Here is a 10,000-nt window from a genome sequence, read left to right as displayed (position 1 = left end):
GGAGGGGGGACACACAGACTAAAAAGAAACCAGTGGTTGGCTGCTGTTGTGATTATGGTAGCTGGAGGGATGGATAGTACTACTAGTGTGGCGGCTAAAATCCAATGGTGCCGCCGAGAGGTTGGTTGGGAGGTTTAAAAGCTGACGCGCACTTCTCTTCGTTCGTTGTCCTTTATTCAAGTTTTATCCAGTTCAGTACAAAGGTTAAAAACGTATACTAAAACCGCCACCATGCAGTGTGCTACTGGTGCGAGTTAAAGTGCCAAAGTGCGTTAAAAGAGCAAATGTTTCTGAGCGTGCGGTCAACAAAAATTGTGCTCTCCCATGCCTACCCCTCTCCCTACCAGTGAGCAGGTGCACAGGTGCCTAAATACTACACTAATTGATACCCTACACTCACGTGACACCCCGCGGTGATCGCCAAATTAAAAGCCATGACAACAACACATAAAGACAAGGCATATGGCCGCTACAACTAGTATCTACATATACAGTGAAAATGTGGTGCAAATTCGACACCTAGAGAGTACTCTGGGACCACATACACTCTAGAAGATGTGAAATCCACTCTCTATGTGTTGAATTAACACTGCATTTTTTTTTTTTTACTGTGAATTTTTTTTACTGTGAATTAGCTAGCCCATTTTGCTGTATTGCTCCAACTTGATAGAAGCAAATTGTACACTTTCTTGGTGCTGTTACATTACATTACATTACATTACATTGCATTTGGCAGACGCTTTATAACCAAAGCGACTTTCAAAAGAGGACATAATCATAGCCAACATCACTAACAAATACAAAGTGCATAGGAAATATACAGAACAACATTATTATGGGGCAGCACGGCATTATGAGGGTTCATATGGCATGTATGACAAGCTCTACTTGTTTACAAAATCATGTTGCAACCCTATTTAGGATATCAAAGGAAGACATTTGTATTCTTGCTCGGTTTTCATGAACAGACATTTAAATGTTAATTTGGAAACCGTAGTTACTTTGGGATTTAGCTAATGGCTTTGGCCAAAGACTAAGTTAATATATTCAGTATTACTCCTCAATGTTAGTTGACCAAATTGGCGCATTAATATTCAGAGTTAAGAACCCCTTTATCTACCCACCCAACTCCCACCTCCGCTGTTTTTTTCTTTTTTAGCAAACCATAAATGTTGTATTATCTTTTTAGCAGTTCAGATACATATTGGCCAAACCATAGTGTTTATCATTGGGCTGTAATTAGTTTATTAAATCTGAGTCAGAAGGCTTTCTTATATCCTTCTCCATTCAACACACTTTAATAACTTGAAGCATTTCCAATTACTACATGTAATGGGGATGTTTATTGTTTTGTTTTTATTTTTTTGTCATAGGGCATGCCAGTTATAGGCTAATATACAGACGGTTATGGGGTCGGTTTATGTGTCTGTTGTATTCACAGAAACGGACTGCTTAGTTTTATTCTGAAACAATATGATGATTATGCAGTGGTATATTTGAGTAATTGATGTATGAGGCCAAAATTGCTGCTTCAGTAAGCTTAAACAAAAGGCTGTGCTGGACTTTAGCTATTCGCTGTCTGTTGTGCTGTTGGCAGTGGACAAAAGGATTTCCTGACCTTATTTTGTAGCACACAGTAGCTTGGGATTTGAAGTGAAGTACACCCAACCCTGCTGTGGATGTCGTGTATGTGTAATGAAATGCAAATTTTTTGACAGAATATCACTTTGTTGGTCATTAAAAGTTCAGCATCTGCGCTGTGTTCATATATAGAGAACGGGGAAAAGCTAATTTAACATAATTAAACACAATTTAGAGATTTGCTCTCCGGGTCAGCCGTGTTGCAATACTAATCTGGACAATGTGACCTTGCCACGAGTAAATGTGGACTGATAAAGCTTCACAAAGGGGCATTTGTTGTTTTAAAAGGAGCTTTGCTCTTCGGGGCTCTGGCGTAAGGTCTGGACAGTGCTTGAGCCTCTGTTCTCTCGTAATAAGATAAGACAACACGGGATAAGATTAAACTTTATTGATCTCTCGAGGGAAGATTTCTACATTACAAATGCGGGATCATCAACTATTGGGACATAGTACATGACAGCAAAAGAGCATAGTACAGAGAGATACATAGCGGTATACTATGCAAAACATGTACACAAAACCTACTAGTGATTCGTATATGGTTAAAGTGACCAGTGGGGAGGGACATCAGCACACTAACATGTACAGTATAGGGCTGGTTGGTTTAGCAGTAACTTTGATACTCAGTGACAGTGGTAATATTGCTACTCAAATAATAAAACAAAAATATAGGACAGGATAAAAACAAAGTAGGTGGCAATGTTTTATTTCTGATCACCCTTGATGAGTCTCGGAAACCACAGGGTCAGATTCTGTTATGATTTCCGTCATTTCCCTAGAAATTCCATAGACTGATTCCCTGACGGTCCAAATACTAAACCTGATAGAACATTTTTTTTAATATCGCTTCTACTTTGACTTGCGTCCTCTGCAGATGATTTGTTGTTGTGATCCACGCTTTCTCCTTCTCTCCAGACCAAAAACAACCCCCCCCCCCCCCCCCCCATGTGTCCTCTTTCCGTCACTTTAATGAACCCTTTTAATTACAGTCACTTTTGCTCGCCCGGCTCAGTTGTCACCTTCGGGAGGGAGGCACTTTGGCATAGCGTGGAAATCAGGCCTCGTTCGCTCGCTCTTCCAGGGGGACTCGGGGCCTGCTCTCTTCTCTTCTCTTCTCTTCTCTTCTCTTCTCTTCTCTTCTCTTCTCTTCTCTTCTCTCCTCTCCTCTCCTCTCCTCTCCTCTCCTCTCCTCTCCTCCTCTCCTCTCCTCTCCTTTCCTCTCCTCTCCTCTCCTCTCTCTCCTCTTCTCTTCTCTTCTCTTCTCTTCTCTTCTCTTCTCTTCTCTTCTCTTCTCTTCTCTTCTCTTCTCTTCTCTTCTCTTCTCTTCTCTTCTCTTCTCTTCTCTTCTCTTCTCTTCTCTTGTGTTTTGTAGCGGAGAGAGATCCCCTTGCCAGAGCAGCTGGCTTTATTGCCATCCCACATCTCCCTGCGGTCCGTCGGGTGGCTGAAACATTGTCTTGATAAATGGATTTTTGTCTCGACTTGAATGTGTCCTCTCTGCCATAGAGTGGGGGGTACTGTGGGTGTGTGTGTGTGTTTGCTTGGTTGTTGGGCAGTGGAAGGGCCTGAGCAAAGCAGGGACTTGAATTCCATCAAATCTCATCCCGATTCGTGTTATAAACAGCGCGTGCTCATAATTCATTGCTATGGCTAAGGTCATTACACGCCGCTTGGGGTCTGATGTGCATCAAATATTCTTTTTTATTGCGTGTCCTTGGGAACCAATGTTTGTTTTTATGTGGCGCTCTTCAATTGAGTGCTTTTCCACGAAAGTAGTATTGTAATGCTAGTGTGTTGATGTGCTTCTGACCTCGAAATATAAAAAAATAACCATATGTTTAGCCATCCGAACATCTAACGATGCTTGTTTTATTTACAGTGACATATTATCCTTGAGCGTGTTGTCTTTACATAATGAGCGTTGCGTTGGTTGGCCATAAATATTTCATTCCTCCCGCTGTTGAAACAATTAAATTTTAAACCGAGGTGTTTTATCATTCAAATGCGATGACAGATTGTTTCTAAAAATAGCAGCGTAGTTGGTCGAAACTTTTCACTTGATATGCTTGGTGTTGCCAGTACAAAGTCGGTTTGCATCAAAAGCTCATTACATTGCACTACTGTAGCAGCAAGATGTTTTGTCTTTGTGAATGGGGTAAGGAGTGAAAGTCATTTTCTCAAGGTGGTTTTTAAGGGAAAGAAATGGATTGTTGTCAGTACAAAATACTCACACAAATGTCCCATAAAAGGTATTGCATAACTTCCCATTGTCAGTGCATTTACCCTGTCACTGAGATGTAATTTTAATCGCCATAATAGATATTTAATTGCGTACACTGACGACTTCATTGCAATCCATATGCTTGCATAATTTACATTATGAGGCGTCCCCAAACTCTTTTGCTCCCCCTAATCGGATCCTCAAAGCTTTCTACCAGACCACAGTCGCATTTCAAAAGGAGATGCCCATCTGTTCCTTCTTTGTCACACTCCTTCATCCGTATTATACCACAGTGCGAGATGTTTGCATCAGTCCTGAGTAATACTCATGTGACATGTTTGTCGGTCACCGGGTGGGTGTCTATACCCGATGCCTCAGAAGCAGTAAAATATTTTATTGGATTCCTTGACCCCAAAAATGTATACTTTGACACCAAGTTTGTCATCATAGAGGTAACAGAAGCAAAGTTATAGACTCTATAGAGAATTTTCGATGCATTGGTGGCCATTTTGAAAAAAGGGGACCTTTGCATCATGACTTGAAGTCAAAACTCACTTAACCCTCCTACTACAGGGCCAGTGACAACTTTTGGCAGGGGACAAAGTCATCCGAAAGGCCCTCCCACTCAATACATGCAATATAATGGGGGACCCAATCCCGGACCCCCCTACTCCTTGGGCCTTTGACAACAGACCTGCTTGTCCCCTCTCCCTGTCAGCTTCTGTGCTCAGAAGATAAGGATAACAAAGAAGTAATAAAGAAACTTAACCTGACCTAAGAAGAGGGTAACCCTATCTGTGTCGACCAGTCACCAAGCATGGCCCCTCATTGACACTGATTCTCATCTCCCATTGACCTGTTTTTTTTTCCCCCACACCCATGGAGGGATGTGGCAGTGATAGATGTTATGGTCATATTAACAAATGAATAGTTTGATATAATGGCAACTCATCCAGTGTTACACTCATGGCAATTACAGTATCAGGTGTTACATTAGGCCAGGTCTGTATGTAAAGTCATGCTGCATTTTGACAGAGGTGTCAAAAGTCAAATTAACTTTGTAGGTGTAGGTACAACACTAGCACATGATATAACGGTTACACCAGTTATCTCATTGTCCCTAATGAGGTAGATAGACTGTCATGTTAGTGGAAACGAACCCACCACAAATTTAATCCAACCAGCACAGATTCAGCTGATCGTGAGACAAGTACACAGGTGTAAGGGTTACTTAGATAAGTCACCTCTGTTTCAAAGAAACCCTGTTTCTTTTTTTACTTTTAAAATGTTTCCCTTTACTTTCGACACCTCTACATTTTGAACAGCAGCAAACCTTTTTTCCCACACTTTTCAGCATTCAAAAAAGCTTGTTCACCCCAACCCTAGACCACACCCTGCCACTCTCCCCCAGTGGTGTAGTCTACGTAGAAAGCAGGTATACGGAGTATACCCACTTCTAAATTTCAGGGATTTCAGTATACCCACTTCAAATTGATTGATCCATTGTTTTGAATAGCACAAATATATACAGTATACCCACCATAAAAAAACTACACCACTGCTTTCCCCCCAAATAGAAAATCCCAATTGAACCCCTGACTCGTACAGTATTTCAATTGGTCAGAAAGCATCACAAGGTGTCATCTTTTCTCAATGTAGAATTTGAATAAATATTCAGATCATTATTCTCTGGCAAGCAAGGTGTTGGTGGTTTGCTTGCTTGATCGGTCTATTTTGAAATGCCACTGCCCCACCAGTAGGAATGTAATTGGAGTGCAGTGTCAGCCATGTCTTAACAGTGATGAATTTTCTTGTCACATTATGTTGTGTTTGCAGTGCCTGGGACCCACTCCTCTGTAATTACCTCGGCGGGTGGCGTACGGAAGGTGGGGAAAGTGACGGTAAGTTTATTTGTTGTAACATTTTTTTTTACAATTGACCCTCATGCAGTCATTTGTTTTTTTAATCACCATTTACTGCACGCGCACGCACACACACACACACACACACACACACACACACACACACACACACACACACACACACACACACACACACACACACACACACACACACACACACACACACACACACACACACAATAGATATAATATGTTTGATGAAAGGTAAAAGAAGAAAGGATGGCCGAGTCTTGATATTATCCCATGTTCATGGGGATAATGTCACTCAATCATTCAATTTACCCATTGAAAGGTCCAATGGATCACAAATAAACTAAACAAGCTTACTTTCTCACTTCTTTCTTGTGTAGGATTCACATCAGTTTATAATATGGAACTTTTTTCTTCTCTTGCCTACTCTTTAATTAAGCGAATAGTGGGTTGGTAAATTACCGTTACCATTTAGATTTCTTTAAAACATTTTATGAATAAACAATATGTCATGGTCATTGTAACAAAACTATTTATTTGCATAGCAGAATATAACATAACATGAGCTACACTGAGTCCGGCGTTCTGTTCTGTAGAAGATTGACAGAACGGCCCCTAACAAAACTTCCTTCCATGCACATCACTTTTGTTTATTTACTCCAAACTACCCGTAATAACATTTTGATTAGACTCGGTGTTACTGCAGTATCTCGGTAAACAAACACATTTCCGATTTAGTGAAAGCAGACAACAAATGATGTGTCTAATGCAGAGGCCTGTGGAGAATAGAGGTGACATGGGAAGGAGCTCTAATAGCATGCATCATCAGATCCTAATAGTAGCCTATATCGCATTGCGAGTCGTCAAAGAAGACACACACACACACACACACACACACACACACACACACACACACACACACACACACACACACACACACACACACACACACGCACATGCGCACACACACACACACACACACACACACACACACACACACACACACATGCGCACACACACACACACACACACACACACACACACACACACACACACACACACACACACACACACGCGCACACGCAGACATGCACACACACAGCTGTTGGTGGAAACAGCTAACTGCTGCACAGCTGGGTAGAAACCTTGCCTGGGGTCCTGTGGGAGCGCTTGTTTAAAGTGCTGCCAGTGAATCTGGCCCCTGTGCATCAGCGTGGTGCTTACACTCCAATCACCAGGTGTTTGACTTGGATGCAGTTGCGCTTTAGTTAGGGAATCGTAACACTCCAGCATGTTCCTCATGCGTGACTGTGTAGGCATATACGCAGACGCCTGTGCTGGTTAGACAATCTGTTGGGCCACAAATAGATTAATATTGATTGCGTCCCCACTCACGTCCTTATATTATTGTATTCCATTTCCATTCCAAGACCTTAGTGTCGGTAATCATCACGAAATACAATTCAAACACAACTCATCACTAAATACAATTGTACTGTGTAGGGTGCCTTTTGATATCTGTACATGTTGTCTGAAGGCCATTGTGTACATACAGTATTTGTACGTGCATACAACATTTTGCTGTCTGTATATATAATACTAGTACTCTGTTTTTGCAACAAAAAAAGGCCTATCTGTAAAAAGGCAAACACAAGGATCAGGTTTGGCGTTTAAAAATGCTCCAAAAAAAATTTGAAAAGGTGATCCGGAGAAAAGTTAAGTGATGTAATTTCGCAGCAATGAAGAAACTAATGCCATATGTTCCTTTTGTTTGTTTTCATGGAGGTGTACAGTACTGTATGTGGGTGACATTGAAGGTTATTTGCAGATGTCTGTTCTTGTAAGGCTGAGTTTAGAAAGAAGTGTGGTGTGGCATGCCTGCCTTGCACTAATGGTTCAGACCCTGGAGAAGTGGATTCTTTAGAAGAACCGCTCTGATGGAGAGAATGCATTCTGTGCATTGGAATAAGCACTGATGTGTTTTATAGCACTGCACAGTCTGCATCTGAGGTCAGCATGTCAGAGTGATGTAAAACAGAAAAATAGGTCTTTGGAAAAAGTGTTGAGGATTGCCATTGTTCAGCTCTGAAACAGAGTTATGCAGTTATGAAGAGTTAAACAAGTATATATGAATTTCAAGAACCGACATTTCTAGTGCCAATGGCGATTACAATGGCTAATCATTAGCTCCTGATTCAGAAAAATGTCATGGACTTGGGAGTGCTAGCAGTACGCAATGCTACGTGGCACACTGTCGACCCTCTTCAGTTTTCTTTTCATTATCAAAAGTATGTAGATAGCCAAGCCATAGTCATATTCTGTGTTTGCGTATCAGTCTTTAATCACTCACGATGTATGAATTTAGTGATTGTGATCATGATAATGATCCTTACATATAATATTTATTTTTTCTAGATGTAGTCGATTTGCCAGAAGATTTTAATTGTAAGTTGAAGTTAAACTTAATCGTAACCGTACTGTGAAAGCTGTGCTTGGAGCAATTGGAGACTTTTTTCCACTCTCATTTGTCTCATTGTTTGTGCCTGGTATGCTGCCATTCACATGGTTCATCAGCAGGCTATTCATTTCTACAACAAAGCATGCTACCTTGCCCAGCCAGCTCTCTACATGCCTTTTATTACAAGGCTGGCATTCTGGCTAGGGCATAGCTTGGAACAGCAAGACCACAGAAAAAGACTAGCCTTTGTCTTGCCTTAAATTTGGTGGCGGAGCATGACGAGCCTGAAACTCTCAAATCTCAACTCAGACACTTGACATGTCTGGTAATGGTGGTGAAGACACAATGTATGACAGTGAGAGATGGCGGGAGCTGGTGGGTAATTCTTATGTTTGGTTGAAAGAAAGATAGCGTAATATCTAGGTTCACAATGAAATACCAAAACACAAACCTGAAGGGAGAACAGAATATTCTTCCAGACAATTGAAAAAAATCAAATAATCATGATTTCACACATATGAAAATGCCCCTTTAAGGCTGAACATTCAGCCATAATGAAGCAGGCATTTGAACATCTCTCTACAGTCTCTAAATCTGTGATGCCGTATGCACATGCTGTTTGGATCATTATGCCTGAGCCATGGACAGGCAGGGAGTGGGCCTGAAGTCTGAAGTCTGAACACACACACACACACACCATATATTTAATGATGGTATTGAAACATAGCCAAAGAAAGGGTCGCCTTCGTAGTGGGTTGAACTCGTCACATACTGTACCATGCATCCATGAAGAGTATTAGGAGATTCATCGTTTTTGATGACTTTTTGTACATCACTTATGTGCTGTAGCACCTCAAATTCAGTGTTCAAGGACTGTATGGCTAATAATTGGTATTGTATTGCATTGGGCAATCTTTTGTAGTGTACTGTATCTCATGTGAAATGCAGTGTAATCTTTCAGCATATGCACATACGCGGATATGTACAAGGCAAACACAGGCATGATGCTCTGTATGTCTCCATAGAAAATCAGTTGAAAAGTTACTGGTTGCTGTATATCACAGTTGCTTGTTTATAGGATATGAAAGATGTAAACGGTCGTAGATAACGATAATTGGCAACCGTTGCCTGAGGCTACTCTCACCTGAACCCCCACCCCCCACCCACCTAGCAGTATGGCAGGTTTGACATGCATATGGTTCAGATGTCAAAGTATCAAGGGCTGACCTTCACACCTACTATATAAGGCCTTTATTGATAGCAGGGAGAGAAGATGATCATTTTGAGGCATCCATCAAGTTTAGCCTTTGGGGGAAGCTTTTGGATTTTTTTTTTCATCTTTCCAGAACAAAAACAAATTGTACTGTACTGTAAATGTAGTCTTTCTAAGATGTATAATGGGAAAGGAGAAAAGAAGCGTACATGCGAATGCCCGAGCTTGTGAAAAAACAGACATGTATAGACACTAATGGCCCCTGTTTAAATAATGCCTCTTACCTTTTTTTCCCTTGAGTGATTCCCTTTATGTGTCTCCATTTCTCACCTATTTTTTCCCCTAATGGAAAAGTTTCCATCACAATCCTAGGCAGTTACCGGCCTAACACACCAGGTTTAGTTTGAGAAAACTTGACAGTTTTATGGCAGGTAATTTCTGCTTGTACGGTGTCATTATTTAAAATGGATTGTGAGAGATACCGTGATGCTTTTATCTTTCCATTCTCATTATAAGCCTGTATATTTCAGCCTGCCTGTGTAACTGAAAAGTGCTTTAAGTCATTATGTAAAAAC

At 41.1% G+C, this 10,000-nt stretch overlaps 1 protein-coding gene across 3 annotated transcripts in view; it reads left to right on the top strand.

The window, feature by feature from the left end:
- fhit (fragile histidine triad diadenosine triphosphatase) overlaps positions 1–10,000 on the top strand; it is a 237,054-nt gene that overhangs the window by 11,489 nt on the left and 215,565 nt on the right. For all 3 annotated transcript variants that reach the window (XM_063216343.1, XM_063216341.1, XM_063216342.1), the window contains one exon: positions 5,699–5,763. The gene's annotated coding sequence lies outside the window, so the exon portion shown is untranslated. The remainder of the gene's footprint in view (positions 1–5,698; positions 5,764–10,000) is intronic.

This window comes from Engraulis encrasicolus, chromosome 14, assembly GCF_034702125.1.
Source record: "Engraulis encrasicolus isolate BLACKSEA-1 chromosome 14, IST_EnEncr_1.0, whole genome shotgun sequence".
Lineage (NCBI taxonomy): Eukaryota > Metazoa > Chordata > Actinopteri > Clupeiformes > Engraulidae > Engraulis > Engraulis encrasicolus.
This window is presented reverse-complemented; position numbering and strand designations above follow the sequence as displayed.